Here is a 22,818-nt window from a genome sequence, read left to right as displayed (position 1 = left end):
GTAGACGATGGAGGGGTGCCCGTGGAGGGGTGGTTGAACAGGACCCTATGGTGTGGAGGGCTGGATGAACAGTAGACGATGGAGGGGTGGTTGAACAGGAGCCGGTGGAGTAGCGCGCGGTGGAGACTGGATGAACAGGAGCCCGTGGAGGCTGGAGGAGGTCGACGGTGGATGAACAGTAGCTCATGGAGGCTGGAGGGGGTCGACGGTGGAGATGAACAGTATCCCGTGGAGTCCCGTTTTGCGGTACGCCACACCCCTCCCGATGAATAGGACCCCTGTTTCGATCGTAGCGCTCCAACACAAGTCCGTTTCCTCCGTTTTGTAGTACGGCACACCCCTCCCGATCAACAGGACCCCGTTTCGACCATAGGAGGTCCGTTTCCTCCGTTTTGCGGTACGCCACACCCCTCCCGATCAACAGGACCCCCGTTTCGACCGTAGGAGGTGCGTTTCCTCCGTTTTGTGCTACGCCACACCCCTCCCGATCAACAGGACCCCCGTTTCGATCGTAGCAGGTCCGTTTCCTCCGTTGTTCGGTACGCCAGGCCTCGTTTCCATCGCCTCTTCCGTCCAAGCCCTCCTGATGAACACGACCACGCATCCCGTTCCGACCCATGAACACGACGACGACATTGTTTCTCCGTTCCGACCCAGCCAGGTACATGAGCCCTCGCCGTACGTATGCGCGAGTAGGCGTTCGAGACCCCGCCCGTATGTACACATACGTGGCCGTATTTTCTTTCTTGCACCCTGGCCGCTATACGTACGTGTACATGCTACGTGCGTGCCTCTACTATAACACGTGCGCGCCTCTACTACGACACGTGCGCGCCTCTACATCGACCACTATGTACGTACACGTTTGCGACCAGAATGACAACGCTACGTACGCTTCGACCAGGTGGATCTCGACTGTCAGGCACTTCCTTGCCTGCGAAGATGTAGCTGGTGGGTCCCAGCAGTCAGGGGGCGAATCGTTTTTTTTGCCCGGATGCACTTCCTTGCATGCGAAGATGTAGCTGGTGGGTCCCAGCAGTCGGGGGGCCGGTGGGTCCCAGCAGTCTGGGGGGCGAATCGTTTTGGTTTTCTTTTTTTTGCCCGGACGCACTTCCTTGCGTGCGAAGATGTAGCTGGTGGGTCCCAGCAGTCAGGGGGGCGAACCGTTTTTTTTGCCCGAACGCACTTCCTTGCGTGCGAAGGTGTAGCTGGTGGGTCCCAGCAGTCAGGGGGAAACCTTTTTTTCGCGAAATACGGTGGCCCGTCCGGTGGGTCCCTGCTGTAAGGTGGAGGAATCATTATTTTCCGCGAAATAAGGAGGCACTTCCTTGCTGTCGCTGTGGAGCCAGTTGTCAGCCTCTCCATGTATAGTCCACGTCCGATGGAAGTCGTTCCTTGACCATGTTGACCACGCCGCGCTGAGAGCACCAGGGCGGTGGACGACGGTGAGGCCTAGGAAGGGGACGGCACAGAGCCGGTGAAGACACGGTAGTGGATGCCCGCACGGAGAGGAGTATGAGGGTTCACTTGTTCGGCTGCGGTGTGATGCTGCCGTCGCCGCAGGGCCTGGCCAGCGGTGGGAATAGTAGGGGGCGGTGAGGCCTCCGCGGCAGCACAGCCGGCCACTGGAGGCAGGAGCAGGTTGCACGACCGGCGCTGCTTTGGGCGGCTAGAGCAAGAAGACCAGAGGTTGAAGAAGCACTACAACCATTGGATGGACATCGTACGGTCACTTCAGCTAGAATCGTTTATATTGACTAAGTTGACAAAGCCCTTGGTACGTCAACTAAGTAGGCCCACAGGCCAGCTTCTGAAACGGTGCGCCCCAGATGTCAGGGGGAGGAATCATTTTTTGGGTGGGTGAAGCTAGAATATCTGAGATTGAAGAAGAAGCACGGTATCCGTTGGATGGACATCCAACGGCCACTGCTGCTAGAACCGTGTGTTGACTATAAGTTGACAAAGCCTTGCATACGCGTCAACTCTGTTTTTTAGGGGACACGAACTTAGTAAGGCCAGAAGTGTGTGGCAGAGAACTTATAGCCCATTTGAGATTTGTAAGAATGTGTAGCCCATTTTTGAATTCTAATGGAATTTACTACAGCCCATTTCAACCAACCGTTCAAAACAGAATTCAATAAAATTTCCCACATTTTGATGGGATCTGAAATAATTTTATCCCGAAATTTCTAGTGAGATTAAATAAATTTATATTACATAAAAATCCAACTAAACATTGCGCTCGCAACAATTAATGAAATTAAAATTTTCAATATCCAAAAATACTATTTTATAAAGTAATCACGTGTTTGGTGCATTTTTATAGTTACTGCCCAGTTTTTATAATTACATCCCATTTATTATTTCTTAAAGCCCATTTTCTTGTTAAGCCTAATGCATCCCTCCTAGGAAAGATTTGCAGCCCAGCGGGGCGGAGAATAACAACTTGACCTTGCCTGGGTATTCCTAAAAAAAGTATAGCTAGGCTAGCCATTTTCAGCTTGAAAAAAATTAATATCTGGGCTGGATATCTGGCCTGGGCTAGACGGGCCACAACTCGCCTAGTTAATACCTGCAGCGATGTTTTCGTGGTTGTTCAGAGGAGAAAAATTAATATCTGGGTTAAACATCGAAAAACTCTGCAGTGCTCACACCTCAAAAACACAAATACTACTCGAGCTGCTTGGTCCCAGCTGTCGGCCGCTTCTTGTGCAATTCTCTAGTTTATTGACTACTACATAGGTTGACAATGGTGTGGGACCATGATGTCAGGAAACCAGGGGAAAGCAAAATAAATTACTCCAGCGAGCGCTTCCACCTCTGCCTCATTGTCTCCCGTGGAAACCCCTTTCCTCCCTTTTTTTTTCTTGGGCAAGGACCAATGCATGCAGCACGTCCATGTGGTTATTAGGCAAGAAATAAAAGTGCTTTGCATGCTATGAATTACGATGGCCTGCATGGGTAGCTAATAAGGCATCCTCTTAACTGCTGTGATTTAATGTTATGTTTAGAAGAGAGAAATATTCTTCTTTTCCACCAATCTTCTTGCACCTAGGTCGTGATGCACCTTCTAATACGACTTATTCACCTAGACGGAGGGAGTATAGTTTTATACATACATACATACATACATATATATATATATATATAAGGAGGCACTTGCGTACGTGAGGCTATGGACCTGGTGGGTCCCCATTGTCATCCTCTCCAAGTAAAGTCATCTCCTCGCTCGCGCGCGCTTTCCGCCTGAAACAGTCAGCGCTGCCCGCCCCGCTTACCGGTGCAGGCGATTGCTCCACCTTCAAACGACACAAGTGTCGTCCGTTCGTCCATCTGCCGCCCACATTAATGATACGCGGTTGCCGAGGCGGCTACTCCGGCGCCACACGTCTGTCCCTCCGCCCGCCCACCATTGCTATATAAACTGCTGCGCCGGCCATAGCCGCAGTCATCCGCATCCGTTCCCTTTCTCCTGTCCACACCACTACTGCCCACCATGGCTTCCTCGCGCTCCAGCGCTCTTCGGGACGGGCGGACGACAGACCACAAGGAGATGGCAGCCATTGCTACCGACCGGCTGGCCGGCAGGCAGCCGGAGGATGACGACGTCCAGATGGAGAACATGGTAGTCGACGATCCGGCGCCAACCCCCTCCTCCGCGCCATCCTCGCCGGTGCATTGCACCCTGACCATTAGTGAGGCCCGTGCCCTATATATGGACAGTGTGAGGCAGATGCATCAGGAGCAGTTCCGGGAGGCGCAGGCCGACGCCGCCTACAACCACCATCTCCTCCAGGAGCACCTACAGGTGGAGGAGCAGATCGCCGCAGAGCGGGCGAAGCAGGAGCCGCTGCTCGACTCATACTGCTCCGCCCGCAAGGGCCGCCTCGAGCACTGGCGGTACCGCATGCAGGTGGCGGAGGCTGCGGCCGCCTACAAAGAGGCTAGCAAAGAGGGCGATGAAGCGGGCGAGGCGTTGTTTAGCAAGACCGAGGAAGAGGCCGAGGAGAATGCCGGCTCCGACGAGTCCCCGCTCCGTTGACGTCGACGAGGCCCTACTCCGCAGAGGCCCCGCGGCGCCAACAATGAGGCAGAGGACACCGCCGGCTCCGCCCCGCCAACAACGAGGCAGAGGACATCGCCGGCTTAGCCAAGGCCCCACGCTGCCGACAACGCGGGGGAGGATTTCCGCCGCTCCGCTGAGGCGCCGCCCGCCAACAACGAGACAGAGGACATCGCCGGCTCCGCCGAGGCCCTGCCCCGCTGCCAACGAGGCGACGCCACACAGAAAACGAGGAAGAGTAGAACACGGTAGGTCGTCGCCGCTCGGGTCCAAGTAAGGCCACCGCTGCTACCTTCCTGTTGAAGCCAAGCTAGGCGGGTTGACCATTGACGGCTGGTTAGCTTCTTGGCGGTGACGTGGAGTCGGGGAGTTCTGCTGGAGAATAACGCTGCTTCTACTTAACTGCTAGTGCAGTTGGCTGACTGACACGTGGGCCCAACACGCCACATGTTAGTTACGCAACTGCACCTGCATTTAAGTCACTGAAGCTTCAGTTCGGCTCAGCGGGACACAGGTGGGTAGCTTCGATTAATTAATTATACCTCCTTCGTCACCAAGCTTCCTCCTTCATGGATCTCATTGGCACTCTTGATGTGGAAGAAAAGGCGAGAGCAAAGGACACACATGCTTGAGGAATTGAGGGAGGATCTAGTGCCAATATGGTACAGAGGAACTTCCAGCCCCACAAGTTCAATAACAAGGGCAAGTTTGATGGTAAAGCAAAGTTTGATGGGAAGAACAAGGCTGTGCAACACACGAACTTCAAGAAGAAGAATGACAAGAAGAAAGGTGTTTGTCATGTGGTGATCCTGATCATTGGGCTCCTAGTTGCCCTAATCGCTATGACAAGCTAGGCCGGTTAATTAATTATACATCCAGCGCACCCCTTTATAGTTGAAATGTAATGAAATCTGGCATGTTTATATGAAATCCGACCATGTATGAATGAATTTATTTCGATTAGTTCGAATTCCATTATAACTGGCATTGGATGAACATGCAAAACAATACGTACTAGCATTATTCCCAGGGTGATCACCTCATTCGCAGCAGTTTCACATGTACTACCTCCGGTCCTTTCTAGTCTGCATACAAGTTTTGTCTGCAGTCAAAGTATCTCTACTTTGACCAATCTTATACAAAAAAGTATGCACTTACATATGTGCGAAGTAAAAAGGAACAGAAGGAGTACAAAGAGTTTGAGCAGCTTTTTAGCGTTTCTGTACATTGCAATCAAACACACAGGCCTGGCAATCCATAGAGAACATTCAGAACAATCGATGATTATGCATCTCAGCGACTCACATGTCAGAGGCAATATTTACTTCACAACTAAAGAATAAAGAAAAAATTGATCGACGCTGCTGACAGCCAAGGGCGTCCCATTCGAAAATATCAAACGCATGTCTTGCTAAAATCAATGAGCAAAATTTGACAAGGTTGTCCCATTCCAAACTATAAAATGCCTGCGATTGTGGAATGGACAGGGTTTGCCATCAGTCCGAACATTGACATAGCACCTCGTGCTAAATAAACCAGTTGTTCTTTTTGTGCAGTTCCACCAAAATCAACCAAATTCGCGCGTAGCTTGTATGATCTCGCCCTTATATGTTGCAATGCCTTGAACTTATCGGCACCTCCTTTCTTGTGGTGGAAATGAATGATTCTATGTATTCATGAACATTTTGTGCAGTGCCCATTGAAATCAAGCTGAGCACCCCTGTTTGCACAAATACAAAAAGGTGATTAGTATAGAGAAAACTGTACTATGAATTGACAGTTTCAACAGGCACATACATGGTCCATGTAGAGCACACTTTTAGAAAAATGGAACTCACCAGAAAGAATCATAGAACAACAGCAAAAAATGGAGATTTTGTCAGTCCTTCTGAGCTGAAGTTAGTTTGGTCTTATGGGGAGTAATGTAAGCATCCTTCAACTGCTCCTTCTGATGATAAGATAGACAGGGCTTCTTCATCCTGGCATAATCAGAACTATTCACTTCCCGTACTCCATATTCTTCTTCAGAGGAAGATAATCATGTTGTGCAACGACAAGAGGACTACTAAATGCTAGCATCACTGTTTGCTCGAAAAAAAGGAAAGGAAATATTTAAAACAGCACAGATGAAGCACTTCTCGAGGACAATACCACTTTTTCATGACAGTATCTAAACATTAGCACAACACCAATAGAGATGACAAAGCTCAATCATATGGATGAGATCAGTGGGCGAGTACCAACCATTGTCAGGAGGCTTATTGTGTAGAGCATACAGATGAAGCATCTACAGTGGTGGCCAAGCTTACTATATACTCCTCGATTAGTTTAATGTTCCCAACATCTTCTTGTGCAGTTCCACTAAAATATATGATATCTTCAAAGAAGATCCATGTTTGCACAAGTAGAGATAATTACATATTACATTAAGAGTGGCATCAAATCAGTGGCAAAACAATTGCTCGTTCCAGCCATAGCAATAAATTAAGATGCAAAACTATATCATTACTTGTGCCATCACAGTTCCAGTGCTTCATTACAGCACCGGGAGTTGATTTTTGTTTTTCTTCCCCTTGTTCTTCCCCTTCATCACTTGGTTCAATAACAAACAAGCTTCGCCTTCAATGTAAGATCTGGCATGTCAATTAGGGAGCACAAGTATAGTACTAAACTTAATTTTCTGATGAAAGTGGCAAAATACAGGCCAGCAATTGTGAAATATCCTTATCTTACCTCAATGGGATATCATGGTGCACATACAGATTGGAAGTCCTGTCTCCATTTGTGCAGTTCACTAAAATCAAGCAACATTATAGTACAAGTAGCACAACATATGAATGCACACTGCAGAATCATGTGAAAGAAGGCTAGTACTGACCTCTCATGATGCGGAATTCAAACAACTCACAAGAGGAAGATCTGAACCAAATTCACCTTAACAGATAGGAAGTAAGATCTCCTCTTGTGTAGTTCCACTAAGATCAAGCAATCAAGCAACGTTGTCGGTGTGACATTTTGGTTGAACTGCACAAAACACTCTTAAAACAAAAGTGTTTTGTGCAGTGCAACAAAAGGTCACAATGGCAACGAGGTGAAGCAGATAACCCTGTTTACACAAAGGTGCAAAGGAAACAATTAGTGGTCAATAACGGTGGATGACACAGAAGCCAACAAAAAGAAGCATCTACCTTATCTAAATGGGAAAGAAATCAAGACAGTAGCATTTCTCAAACTGTGGCATTGATTAATATTAACATAGAGATTATATTAACAATAAAATTCGTTAAACATGTAATTTGCTTTTAACTATGGCATTGCATCAATTTTGCAGCGGCATTATTGGAGGGTGTTTGTTTACAGGGAAATTTTGGTGTAGGGACTAAAAAAACTCCGTGTCAGTCCGTGTTGGTCCCACTTTTCTTATCAGACGCCTTTCCCTATGTGAGCGCAGCAAATCTAGTCCTGCTCAAACTCTACAGCCTTGTCCCTTCCTTTCCTTTTTGAACTAGTACTTTCGCCCCTTCCTTTCCTTTTTGAACCACGTCCTAGATTTATGCGATACAACTTTCCCCACTACTTTCCCCCATTCCTTTCCTCTTTGAACCACGCCCTAGATTAATGCTATACAACTTTCCCCCTTCATTTCCTCTTTGAACCACGTCCGAGATTCATGCTATATACAACTTTTCCCACTCCTTTCCTCTTTGAACCGTGTCCTAGATTCATGGTATACATGCAGCTAGAGCAATGCATGTGGAGTAAGTAAATTATACCTTAAGGTTCTTGGGGCGTGGTTCGGAGAGCGACAGGACGACAGCGAAGAAGAAGGGGTCGGAGGCCCTCCCGCACCGCCGCTGGGTGGAAAGTGAACAGCTGCGCCAGTAGTCCCTCACCGACGGCGACAGCGTTAAGCCTCCTCCCCTTCCCGGCGGACGGATCCTGCCGGCTCTTTGAGCAGCAGTGAGGGGAGAGAGAGGCCAATGAAGTCTTGTTTAGATCTGGAGAGGGCGAGAGAGTGCGAAGAGAGCAACTACAAGCGCTGAGGCTCCAGTGGGAGAGGGCGAGAGAGTGTGAAGAGAGCAACTACAAGCGCTAAGGCTCCAGCGTGTATATATATACTGGAGAGAGACTGTGAAGCGTGCAAACCCTAGAAAACATTTTGACCAGTCAAAGGATCCTCCTGGCACAAATTATGCTCAAGTGTAGTTATCGAACACGAGACCTCAAGTTTGATGAGCGAACAGGCTAACCAGCTACACAACCCTCCCGTTATGTTCAACGAGAGGGAAATAACCTTTTATACATTCCGGAATCCTTATTATAACATGCACACAAATTTTGGGCACTTGTATTCGACTTAAGTTAGTGTGCCACCGTATCTCGTATACTTACTACTCCCTCCGTCTAGGTGTAATAAGTCACGTTAGAAGGTGCAACGGCGCCAAGGTGCGTGCGTGTGCGCATGTGTGTGTGCGTGTGTGTTTAACACCATGTGTGTGTTAGAGAGAGCGACACATCGACCTACTCCTACAGAGAGATGTTGTGTAGTGTATGATTTTAGCCGCGAGAGTCGGTGTATCCTCTCATTTCCGGGCATGTCCGGTAGGGACGTGCGGACAGCTGCCTCGGTCGCTCCTGACCAGCCTGGCCCACCCAAAGCCCCTCCATCACCCATGCGCGCTTCCCGCCCGAAACAGTCAGCGCCGCTCCAAAGAATCGGTGCCGCATTCATGCCCGGGCAGAGCGGACGCGACCTCTCACTGGCGCAAGAGTGATGGTTGCTTCGTCTTTCCAACTTACTGCTGGGTCTATGTGATTTGACGGCTCATTAGTCTTTATTACTGAGGTCGTAGGACTGCTGGATGTCCCACGCTTTCGGCGAAAGGAGGTATACCTACTATAGATTACAATTTTCTCCATTCTTACAGCGGAGGCGTGCAAGAGCAGTGAAAAACACGCAGGCTCAGTGATCCGCATGTGGTTCATGGTGAAATCTCTACAAAGACTTATATTTAGGAACGGAGGAAGTACTAGTATAGTACGTACTGTAATTTATCAGCGAGATAAATTTGTACAATGCTATGAAGCTTCCAGCTTCTGTTACATGTATCTTGCGTCCAAGGTTACCCGCTGCAACATTTCATCAAATACAAAGGAGACTAACATGCATGCTATTGCATCTCAATGATTGACAGATCATAGCAAATATGTACTCCCTTCGTTCCAAAATAAGTTTCTCAACTTTGTGCAAACTTTGGTACAAAGTTGTACTACTACTAAAGTTGACACTTATTTTGGAACAGAGGCAGCTAAAGAAAAAAACGATCCATGCAGTCCCTAGCCCTTGAATCGTGAACCCTGACCAGGCTTCAATTTGCTGGCAACATTCGAGCTTCCTAATAAATGAAGTTTGCAACCTTTTGACCATCAGATCATTTTGTGTAGTTTCACCAAAATCAAGATGAGCATCCCTGTGGCAAATAAATTGAACAAGCATGATTAGAATAAGATTACTGGGACTAGTTGATGAGACATAAACTCATCACAAATACAGTACGTAGAAGCCAGTAGAGGTATGTGCGGGGCAAAGAAGTAGAGAAATATCCACAGGGAGTGATGTGGGCAGCTGGAGCAGTGGTGCAAGCTGGCTGTAAAGGGAGTTATATCTGAGGGACGTAGCTCAACCTTGAGGAGGGCGGCGGGAGGAGGCAACTGCCCACGTCGCGGCAGTGAGCAAGGGACGAAGGCAACCTCACCGGCTTTGTAAGAGAGAACGGTGGGGACCCTGATCGGGACGTGCCGACAGTGGTTTTTCGCCGTCGGCGACGGCCACCGCATCTACACTAAGCATCCACCCCTTCCCCAAGCGGACGTGATCCGCCGGGGTGTTAGAGATGTGGCCACAGTCGTTTTGTGCGAGAGAGTGTGAAGAGAGCAACCCCAGCAAGCAACCGTGTAGGCTGGCCTGTCATGACTATATATATAGTGGAGCGGTGTCCTTTTCTCTCCATATGAACCTATCATATTGCGTACGTGCCACTAAAGAAAAAAAACTTTATTTATAAATGATGCGGCACCTACTACTCGTTCTCCTATAACCTTGCACTTCGCATCTCCAAGATATTAACCTTGCGATTGGCTCTTCGCCTCTTCGGGAAGTCGAGCAATAATTGTAGTGCAGTATATATCGTTCTGGCTATATGAGACCGAATGAATTGCTGCACGTCCACCACGTGGGCGAGGGTCGAGGGACGAGGGAGAGTGCTACATACGGAGCAAAATGAGTGAATCTACACTCTAAAATACGTCTATATACATCAGTGTTTGGAGTATGTACTAGTAGTTCATATTGAAATCTACTAAAGGACATATATATTCCAAACAATATGATTCTATAATCTCTATAACCAAGGTAGTAGGGACGAGGAGTAAACGGAGGGAGTAGTAACATTTTCTCCTCGGGCTGTGAGCCACCGCGCGCGTGGGCAAGGGAGCGGGCGTAAGGCGTGGTAAGCAAGCTTCACATCATCCTGCGAGCCACCACACCCGTGGGCGGGGGAGACGGCGTACTAAGCAAGCTTCTCCTCGTTCTGCGAGTTGACGGGACACATCAAAAGTACTCCAGTGTATAGAGCCTTGCCTCTAAGGTAGGCCCCACATGGTTTGCCTCTTTTTTTAACATAACACGTCAAGTCGCAATTTGTTTGTTCACCCGTGGTAGACGATCCTCCCTCCACCAAGTGGACAACCAGTACACGTGCCAAATTACCACGTGGGCTGCCTTTTTCGTACAGAAATGAGCTCCACCGTGTACCCGCGCGGGTGTGGTTGGGAAATAGACGGGAGTACATGCGCCGTGCATGCACCTCTTCTCTTCGTGCACGTCCCCCACCTACGTGGGGTGTGTGTGAGAGATACAAACCGCGTTTGTGAGTGTTTTTTGTTTTGGGGTGGGGGGTGGGGTGGGGGTTGATTTCGTGAATTATTTGTGGGAATATGTGTCGATGACATCTCAAACAAAATTTTGCATGCAATGCGTGTGAAATGGAGGCCTATCCATATCATACATAGAGGGTCGGGCAATCCACGAGAAGAGAGAGAGGGGTCATAGCTATCGATAGAGTCAAAGAGAGGATCAAGTGGGTGTGTGCGAGATCGATGAAGAGAGCCTTCGAAATTGTTTGTGTGTACAAGTCAAAGATATAGGGCGACTAGCCTACCGGAATGTTAGATGGCACACGTCAAGTTTGTGTGTGGCAAGGAGACATGACTAGAGCGCACGATGTATCGGTGTGTGTGGGGGGAGGGGGTGGTGGGAGGGGTAGGCAGAGGCCTAACTATAGAGGTAGAACGACTCGTATATGTGTTGAGAAGGAGAGACCCAGCTATGTCTTGAGGGAGATAGGTCGACATCCATACATAACTGAAGGACGGGAAATATGATGGGACAGAGAGAGAGAGAGAGGCCTACTAGACAAACTGAGGGTGGAACTGCAATGTTATCAATAAGAGTGGGGATGTGTTTCTGTGTGTGCCTGTGAGTGATAGATCTGTCGGGACGCATCCATGGATTATGAAGGGGAACCATGTGTTTGGTAAGCAAACCTAACTAGATCGGTAGATCAATTGTTGTTTGTCGGAGGAAGGGAGAGACACAATTAATGAGGTAGATAGATTGACGTGTGGGTAAAAACGAGTTATAAGGACCTAGCTAGCTATATGTATAGCGAGAGATCGATCGGTGTACGTCCATTTGTTAGAGGCAAATAAGGCCCAGCGAGATGGATAGACAGAGAGAATGGAGCTAGGAGGTGGTGCGAGAGGCCCAACTACTAGCTAGATAGGGGGAGGAGTGTGCGGTTGTGAGAGCGATGAAAAGAGGGGCGAGAGTTTACACGTGTGTCTGACGGTATGAGAGACACGAGGCAAGGACACATAAAGGAGGAGATTGAAGGTGTGTTTGTATGTTGTAGGCAGGCACCGCTGGAGAGGTTTATCGATTGGTGTGTGTCGGAAAGGAGTTGTGGAGACTCTGGGAGAACGACCTAAAGAAAAAAATGAATGTGCCAGGTGGATAGAATGCCGAGGGAGGGGGAGGGCGAGGAGGGCATGTGCATGCACGAGAGAAAGTTAGTGGTAGCTACAAAGGTTAGAGGATTGTGTGGGTGTAAGAGACTAACAAAGATCATAATTTGATATGAAAGCGGATTCATATATTTGAATAGGAGATCATAGTGTTTTAAACATTGCATGCATGAATATAGCGGTGATACACGTGCTGTGCACATGTTATACCATAATGTGATAATGCATGGCGTTTGCAACTCACAGCTAAATGCCGAACAATCTAAACCATACTATACATCAAACAATCTCACATTTTATTTGAATTTGTGATAATGTGTGGCGTTCGCAGCTTACAACTAAATATCAAGCAATCTAAACAATACTATATATCGAACATTCTCACATTTTATTTGAATTTGTGGTAATGTGTGGTGTTTGCTACTCACATCTAAATACTTGTAGGCGTAGGGGGCAGGGCACCATACATAATGTGATAAACACATTATACATATGAGACATGGTTTAGATTATGAAGATCTAGCTAGAGCTAGAAATGTAATCTGATTTGAAATCAAAATAAAGTGGATTCAAAAAATCTAGTTGGAGTTCATATAGGAGTACACATAGTTCATATGTAACTCGAGACTAATCATGTGGTGTGCTGTGAAGATAATACACAAATGATGGTTTAACTTGACAATAATGATGATTGTAGATCTTATTAAAACAGGGAAATGAATTCAAATGCTTTGACTTCACAACAATCATTACTGTAGATCTTATTCAAATAGAGAAACGAATTCAAATTTAGTTCATATTGAAGCGGTAGTATATACGTTTGGAATGCACTAAAACGTTCATTTGAGTAGTAGGTTGCATGCATTATACACGTAGCGAAATATTTTAATTGAACATAGCATGAATTCAAAGTTTTGAATGACATTTGTAGGGTGCATTGATTTGGGACAGTACACGTTAGGCTTGTCCGGAAATTTCAACCCGTGCCTTGTTAGCCCGAAATATTTAAGATATATCTTTGTCTCGTTGTGCTCCGACAACTCCCTCCATCTCAACCCGCACCTTGCTATTCCGAAATTACAACGCGCGCGAAAACTCCCACCTCCTGTGAAATCCAGACACGCGAAATGCCCGTGGTACCCCTGAACCGAAAGAACCGCCTCAAATCGGTGGGGGTACTTTCGTAACTTACCCCACATTTCGGACAAGCGCGCCTCTAAGCCATGGTTCCCCACTGCCATCCCATCCGCCCACCCATTCGTACACCGAGGCCGCGAAAACCCGCGACGAAACCCCACACCCTGCTCCGTCTGCCAACCAGCCGGAGCCTCTTCCTCGACGACGTCGTCCACAGCAACACCTCGACGTCCCTCATCCACCGTACCGGATGAGGATCTGTCGTCGATCTCATCGTCCCGCCGGTTCAGCCACCCCGTCCTCCACCTCCAAGGAGCTGTCCCGACGTTCCCCTCATCTTTCGCGCCACCTCCATTCCCACACCACCGTCTTCACTTGCACCACCGGAAGAGCATCATCATCACCGTTTCCTCGGATGAAGCTGCGGCCTAATCGGCGCCACCAAAGAGGTTGTACACTAATCTCCGCATTTTCTTCTTGATTCGATCTCATGGTGCTGCCGGCGCTCGGTCGTGAGCCGACATGGCGCGGCTCCATCCACGGCGGCGTCGCCGGCCACTTCCTCCACGACGTCGCTCCCTCGGCGGCGACGTCCACATCAGTAGGACCTGCTGCTGCTTTAGCTCTCGCTCGCGCTGCTGCTCTTTTCTTGCTCTCGGTCCCCTGCCTGGTCTGCTCTTGCTATTGCTCTTGCTCGCGCTGCTGCTCTCGCTCTTGCTCTTGCTTGCGATGCTGCTCCAGTTTAGCTACACTTCGGTCGACTGAATCGACTTTTGGGTCAGTCGATTTTCAGGTGGTGGGGGGGCTCGCCGGGGTGAAGGAAGAACCAGCCGCAGCGGGGAGGGGGGCTCGCCGGAGAGATACCCCACTATCTATCTTAGGGTTCAGGATGGGGGCGGTGGTCGCCGGCGGTGGCGGGGCGTTGGTGGGGCGGTGGCGTGGGGATTGCCGGAGAAAAAGCTCGGCACGGGGTGGCCTAGAGGGATGGCCGGGGCGCCGGAGGACTGACGATAGGGAGTGTTTTCGGGGCGGGCAGGGCGGCGCACCGCCGGCCGCGGGTGGCGGGGGGCTGCTGTTTGGCCGGCTCAGGGGGTGGAGGTTGAAGATGAACCGCAGACCCTTGATTTCATATCCAACGGCTACAAAATCGACTGACCAGAGATGAAAAAGTCAGTCGACCGACGTGTAGCCTCACCTTGCTAGTGCGTTCAGTTTCGACAGCAAAATTCAGTTTCGACAGTTAAGTTCAGTTTTGACAGTTAAGTTCAGAGGTGAGCGGCTGATGTATTTTACATCTAGCACTTTGTGGTTATGTATTTTACGTCATGTATTGGAGATGCTATTAGAATTCCACTCAGGTTAACGTTGTTCGTTGTCTCTCTTGTCCTGCTTCAGCCTCGGCGTCGTACAACTCACCGGAGTTGCTCCAACGACGAAACCCTCCATCACAGCGGAGGAGTACCTCGGGCTCCATCTCCAGACGCCTAAGATCTTCTTCCCCTCCTCCGACAGCCAAGTCAGCCGGAGCATCCTCACCGGCTAACCCAATCACGCTGAGATCGACATGGCTTCACCAAAGAGGTTCTACACTTGTTGCATCTCTTTTTTACTCTACATGTTATATATATTGTCCACTAAGCACACGGATTTGTTCCTTTAGTGTCTCCTTGAAAGAAAAAACATAGGAATTTTAATTTTCACTTGTCCTCCTTTTCAAATTCCTATTCATGAAGCACAAGACTAAGAGATAGTAGCATAATAGCATTATAACCGTACATTTTCTTGTGGTTTGACTTAATGTCACCATGCTTCTTTGCATCCTGTGATCTTCCAATTGTTGTGAATCAAACACCCAGATTGGCAGAAATCCTGTGTTTTTAAATTCTCTGTTTTGCACGTGCATTCCTATCCTATTCCTGTCTATTTCCTATACCTGCATTGTTGGAATCCTCCAATTCAAACGAGCCCTTACATAATTACTTCTCTTATAGATAGTTGTCAAAGAAAACCTTGTGTGGTTTCTCCCGCTCCTGCTGCGCTGTCGTCCAGCCCAGCTCAGCTGCTACAACGACGGAATGGTCCACCATAGCAGGGATCCGACCTCGAGACTATCATTCGCCGCCTCAGATCTTCTTCCCCACCGCTGGCAGCCATGAAAAATGCACTACCGTCATCAACCGAGCAGATGACCTCGAGGACTACACGGGTCCGCAAGAGAGGTCTCACTCTTTCATGTCTGCTTATGTTATGTATCGCTTAATATTACATGCTACTTTATCATCCTGTTCATCGATTAGACTCTGAGTCAGCTCCAAACTAATGGTCAAACTTGAGTTTTTAAATGGTTGTGGGGTACATATCGGGGCCGCTATCAATAGTATCTATCTACTATCTGGTTAATCTCCGGTGTCTACTATGAGTTTCATGTTGGGTGGGAAACAAACAGTAAAGAAGCCATTATCTGTATTTTTTAACTGAAGCCATTATCTGCCTGCGATTATTTGTTTTGGGTCTATCCACAGGTTGCTACCATCACTCTGGATTTCTGCATGCACTCCTTACATAATCTCACTATGTTTTATTCCTATGCATGACAGTTATTGTAAACAATGGAACTGAACATGTAGAGCAAAAGAGACGAGCCTTGCGTGGCAATAAAATTTCATGCAGACGTCGCTCCATGGTAGGCGCAAAGGCAGCACCGCCTCCACGCCTTCCGGATTCTAATCGAGAGGAAGATATCTGTTCTGAGGGGGATTTGGAAGGAGAAGACAACTCCTATTTACCCCCTGAGGTCTTCGCTCTAACTTGGCATGCTGATGTTGGTTATATCATGCATATGGTGTCTTGCATTGCTTACTTTATACATCAAATATGTCATCTGCTTAGTTTAGACATCCTTTGTGCGAATGCCATCTGTTTAGTTTATTCATCGTTTATGTGAATTATGCAAAGCCATCTTGTTTAGCCAGGCATCATATATGTGAATTTTGCAATGCCATCCTGCTTAGCCAGTCATCTTATATGTAAATTATATCAGGCCATCCTTTTTTTGGTTACATATTACATTTGTCAAAAATGTTATTACATTCAACTGCTCTTCATGTGCATCAGCCATTTGACACGGTGATGGCAAATTCTGGAGTGAAAACAAGGTCTTCAGAGCAGACTATGCTATCTGACGAAGTGCATATCTCGCTGGTTACGGATAGCTCCTCAGAGGAGGATTCAGAGACAGATGACCAGTCCTATTCCCCCTCCCCCGAGGTGTATGCTCTAACTTGGCAGGGTTATGTTGCTCATATCGTGCATATGGTGTCTCGCATTGCTATGTCATTTGATTAGTTTAGACATGCTTTGTGTGAATGCCACCTGTTCAGTGTCTAATTACCATATATGTGAATTATGCATTGCCATCTTGTTGCATGACATTATATATGTGAATTATACAATGCTATCTTGTTGCAAAGGCATTATATATGTGAATTATGCAATGCCATGTTGTTTAGCCAATGATCATGCATGTGAATTATATCATGCTATCATTTTTTGTATTACGTGTTCCATTTTTCGACAACGTTTGTATATTCAACTACTCTTCCCGTGCATCAGCCATTTGAAGCGGTGATGGAAGTATCTAGAGTGAAAACAAGGTATTCAGAGCAGACAATGCTACCTGCTGAAGCAGAGATCTTGCTGGTTACAGAGAGCTCCTCAGAGGAGGATTCAAAGACTAATGACTAGTCCTATTTTCCCCCTGAGGTCTATGCTCAAACTTGGCAGGGTTATATTACCCATGTCATGCATGTTGTCTTGCATTGCTTAGTTTTTACATCATATATGGATTGCCATCTGCTTACTTGCTTACTATATAAATCATATATTTGAATTATATCATGCCATCATGTTTACATAGTACATACACATCATCTATCTGAATTATGGCATGGCAACCCATTTAATAAAGACATCATATAGTTATATTATCTCATCCTGTTTAGTGTTTACAGTCATCATATTTTGAATTATGGCATTCTATCCATGAATGTATGTGAATTATGGCATGCCAACCTATTTAATAAACACATTATATAGTTATGTCATGTCATCCTGTTTACATAGTATCATATTTTGAACTATGTCTTTCCATCTTTTTTAGTTAGCTATCATAATGTGAAATTGTGTCATGCTATCCTATTTAGTTAGCCATCATATATGTGAAATTGTGTCATGCTATCCTGTTTGGTTAGACAACATAAATATGAATTATTTCATGCCCTCTTTTATTCCCCACTATCCATTGCACCTGTCTATCATACAATCTCTATACTTTCAATTACTTTTCTTGTTTATCAGCCATTTGAATTGGAGAGCGTGATGGTAGTATCTAAGGGAGTAACAACACGGTCTTCAGAAAAGATAGTGCTACCAGTTGATGCAGATAGAACCACGGTTGTACTTGCCCAAGGACCAGATCCACCGCACATAACCCAGACTCTTGCAGATTGTACCCCTACCCAGTTGGACAGAGAACCAGCTACACCCCTTCTAACCCCAACCCCGGCAGACAGTAACCCAGTTCCAGTTGACACAACACTGTCTCCACCACAGAGCACCCAAACACGAGCAGTTAGTAAGGGAACTGTAGTGCCCAAAGCACGAGGACCACCACTCCGAATCCCAACTCAACGCTTAAAGGAGAAGAAGATTTGTTCTCAGGTCAGGTTCTGTAGCTATGGCTCATACTCCTTTGCTCTTGCATGACTGTATTTACTCATACCAACTATTTTCAAATTTGAAGGATGGAACTGAAACTCCAATGGCGCAACAAGTATGTTTTAAACTTGTTTCTTTAACTGGTTTGCTGTTGTAACCTGCCCTATGTTGAATTCAGTTTCAATTGAATAAACAGTTATGTTCTCATGTCATGCACATTACAAGTGTTATTATTGCTCTATAGTTACCCATACTTATATTCTGTCTATTCTGCTTTGTCTTGAACAAATATTATTTGAACTGTGTCTCTATCTTGATTTGGCAACAAAACCTAGAATGATATAGACCATAAAGTGACCATGGTACATAGATATATGTTTGTTTCATGCTGTTATCCTGTCCACTTTACTACTGAACTGGTTTACCAAAATGTCACAGCCCTAGCATTGGTTGCAGATAGTTGCATCTGTGAACATCATGCATCCTGTTATTTTCAAGAAACTTGAAATGAGGAAATTGAAAGCCCGAGAAATCATTTTAAAAGAAGGGCAAGAACCCTTTAAATTGCATTCATTGCTTCCAAAATGACTTCATAAATGTTTGATAAATTTGGCAAGGCTTTGAGACCAAACCAAAAATAGTGAACATTTTTGAAGGAATTATTTTGGGACTTTGAAATTAAATCAACAAGTATTTGAGTTTTGGATTATATTCATTTTTAGAGAATATAATTCAAAAGGCCCTGGAATTATTTATGTGCCTCTGGAAAAGTCCATAATGGCAACATAAAAATATTCAGAAGGTTTTGCCCTGTTTTGAATTTGTTTTGAATTGTGAACCAATGGAAAAATGTATAAATAAAAACAAAACAAAACAGAAATAAAACAGAGAAGAGAAAACATACCTGGTGCCCACCAACCGGCCTAGCACTGTAGCTGGCTGACCCGGCCCACCAGGGGCTCTTCCCTGTCGTCTTCCCCCTTGCCAGGAGGACGAGCGCATGGCCGGCGTGCGCGAGCACGCGTCTGGCCACCTCCTGCTTGCTTGCCGCTGCTGGAGTCTACCCCGAGCGCCACGTGCATCGCCCCGACCTTCCCCTGGACCCTCTCACTCTGCCACGTCTTCCTCCCCCTTCTCTGCTCTCTCCCCGAACGCGCCCGCCACCGCCGACGTGCACCACCGTGGCCACCGACTCCCCCTCGCCTCTCCGACATGTCCAGAAGCTCCGCTGTGACGCCCTCCCCACCGAGCCACACTTCGCCGGAGGCCCTGCATCGCCGCCATCGGGTCGTCTACAACCTCGGTACCTGCCGGACGCCGTTCATCGATTCGCCTAGCTCCGGTCGCCCCCGAGCCCACTCATCTGCTCATCGACCTCCCTGTGTGCTCCGCCGCTTTTCGACTCTTCTTTCCCACGCGTTTGGACCCTTTAGGCCATAGTTCCACCATGGCCGAAGCTCGAGCTTGTCACCGGCGTCGCTCCGACAACCATTTGGTCATCCCGTGCTACCCAACATGCTTGCCGCATCGCGTAGTGCCTCGCTAGCGCCTCAGTTCCCGCGATTGCACACCGTAGCCCAAACCCCGCACATGGCCGAACTCCGGCCGCCGCCTTGGAGCTCGCCGTCATTGGCTCAGGCCACAATAGACCCGGCCTCCACCCCCACTAGATGCGCGCCTGCAAGAGCTCTCCAACGAGCCCAAGAACGGTCTCGCCCGTGCCCTGTGGGCGTTTTTCGAGTCGCGCCACCGTCTCGGGCCTCGTCGGCGTCTAGTCGCCGGCAGGTTTGACCCCGCTGACCATTGACTGGGTGGACCCAGTCTGACTCCCCGGGTCACTGACGTGTGGGCCCCAGGCCACTAATTAAACTAGGATTAGTATTAGTTTAACACTAACTAACTTTAGTTAGTTAAGTAACTACTGGCCAGTGGGTCCCACTGGTCAGGTTTGACCTGGACCGCGTCTGTTGACCAGATGACGTCAGCACGATGCAAGGCTGACGCAGTAATGCTTTTCTGTATTTTATATAAATCTAAATGATTTATTTATTTTCAGAAAATCCCCTAAACTTCCAAAAATCATAAAAATTCAACCGTAACTCCAAATAAGATAAATTATATATGAAAAATTATCAAAAAAATTCAAGTAATTCATCTGTACCATTTTCATGCATGTTTAAACAATGTTTGTCCTCTGTTTTGGACAAAACAAATAAAGGGCATTTAAATAATCATATATGGAGTTGGAATTTGAATCTTGTATTCAAACCAACTTCATTTAAATCATAACTAGATGCATTAGCTCAAATCACAACATATTGCCATGTCATGATCATGCATCATATTGTCGCATATGCATTGATTGTGTTCTTCTCTATTGCCGATGGTTGTCTCCTCTCGATAGACGTTGTACCGACGCTGTGATCATTGACACTGATGAAGACCCAATGATATCTTCAGAAGTGCCAGGCAAGCAAAACTCCCTTGTCCATTCTAATACAATCCCACTCTCTCGCTCCTGCTCTCTTTTACTGCATTAGGACAAGAACGATTCAACTGTTACATGCTGCGGTAGTTGAACCCTTTTCCTCTGCATTACCTGTCATTGCCACAGTAAATAGATGAAACCCACTAGCATGAGTAGGAGTTGTTTGAGCCCCGATGTGCCTACTCATTCATGTTTGTCTGTCATGCGTGCTACTGCTTAGAGTTGAGTCAGGTCTGTTTCATCGGGGATGAATCGGAGGTGTGTAAACATGTCCTACTATTGAGAGCTAAGTGTGTGAACACGATTTGGTAAAGGTAGCAGTGAGAGGCCATGTAGGAGTACATGGTGGGTTGTCTCATTGAAGCCGTCCTCAGGAACTGAGTTCTGTGTTTGTGATCCATGAAACAGTTACTACCACGCATTGGGCCCGAAACCAATGGAACCTCTCGGCTTCTTAATCACCCTAGTACTTTGTCCAGGAGTTGCAACTTGTTTCTGGTGTTTGTAGGTTATGTGTTGGCGGCCGTGCGTAGCGCTGACCCTAGGGGTGGGCTATGATGCGGTAGATACACCGTGCCACGGTGTACCGGGCACCCGTTTGGTGTCTGGGGAACCCTGTTCACATCGTTCGGGGCCGTATGTGGAAACCTCAGCCGGACTCCCTGTGGATGGAACCTTGATAGGCGATAAACCTGGACTAGAGACTTGAGTGTTTAGGTAGGCCGTGGCCGACACCCTCGTTGGGCTTCCGCTTGAAGGTTGCCGAGTACATGTCGTGTAAACGGCGGTAAGTGGTGAGAGCGTGTGTGAAGAAGTACACCCCTGCAGGGTTAACTTCATCTATTCGAATAGCCGTGTCTGCGGTAATGGACTTCTGGGTTGCCTATAACAGTTCATAGACAAGTGAAAGTGGATACACTAAAACTCGCAAGATGAGTGTGAGTACTATGGATGGCCTTCTCGTAGGGAGACGGGAGCGGATCCATAGTGGTGTATTGAATGGTGAATATGTGGACTCATGTGCGCCACCTCAAAAGAGTTGCTTGCAGTCGTAGTTCAGGTTAGCCACTGAGTCAAAGATGGCTTGCTGCAGTTAAACTCCACCACCCCCTTTATTGTTACCGATGCATATGTAGATAGTTCTGATGTAAGTCTTGCTGGGTACATTTGTACTCACGTTTGCTTAATTTATGTTTTGCAGAGAGACTTCAGTCTCACTAGTAGTTCCACGTGGATTCCGATGTTTAGCTTGATACCTCAGCTACGATCTTGTGCCCTCGACAGGATCTGGTAGATAGTCAGGCTTCTTAGCCTTTTTCATTTGTAGATGTCTATACTCAGACATGTTAAGCTTCCACATGTGCTTTGATTCGTATGCTATGATTGTTGGGTCATGAGACCCATGTTTGTAATATCTCGCTCCTCGGAGCATAATGAATAAATACTTGAGTCGTAGAGTTATGTTGTGATCCCATGTTGTATTTGCACATATCGAGCATATTGTGTGTATGATTGAAATGCTTGGTATGTGTGGGATCCGACAATCTAGTTGTTTATCCTTGGCAGCCTCTCTTATGGGGAAATGTAGTCTAGTGATTCCATGAGCCATAGTAGTCCGCTACAGCCCGGTTCACCAAAGTCCTATTAGCCCAACACTACTGCTCAGGACACTTGACTGGCCGGCATGTGTTTCACTTCGTTCCTATGTCTGTCCCTTCAGGGAAATGTCACGCGGTGACATCCGGAGTCCTGCCTAGCCTACTACAGCCCGGGTTCCTCGGAGTCCTGTCAGCCCAGTGCTACAGCCCGGATTCACTCGCTGATGACCGACATGGTCGATGTGATTCATGTATGCCTGTCCCCATAGGTTAGTGCCGCTTTGGGTTCACGACTAGCCATGTCAGCCCAGATTCTCTGTCATATGGATACTAGCGACACTATCATATACGTGAGCCAAAAGGCGCAAATGGTCCTAGGCCAGGTAAGGTGGCACCCGTGAGAATACCATGCGTGAGGCCGCAAAGTGATATGAAGTGTTACATGCTAGATCAGTGTGACTTAGGATCGGGGTCCTGACAGCATTGGTATCAGAGCCTGACTACCTGTAGGATTACCAAGCCAAACTGGTCGAAGCCGAGTCTAGAAATGCTTTAGTTATGTAAGGGAATTGATTGTGGAAGGGAACATAAGGCTCTTTTTACTTCTTTACCCTATGCCCTTCTGATCTGAGTCAACCTCTTCTTTTCTACGGGGATTAAGAACTAGGCCTTCTCATCTATCTATCAGGATGACGTGTTACTAATCCATAGATTTATAGAATTGATAGTTT

The sequence above is a fragment of the Triticum urartu genome, chromosome 5A (genome assembly GCF_056163025.1).
Source record: "Triticum urartu cultivar PI428250 chromosome 5A, HENAU_Tu73, whole genome shotgun sequence".
In the NCBI taxonomy this organism is placed as follows: Eukaryota; Viridiplantae; Streptophyta; class Magnoliopsida; order Poales; family Poaceae; genus Triticum; species Triticum urartu.
The sequence above is the reverse complement of the archived record's forward strand: the minus strand, read 5'-3'. Positions refer to the sequence as shown.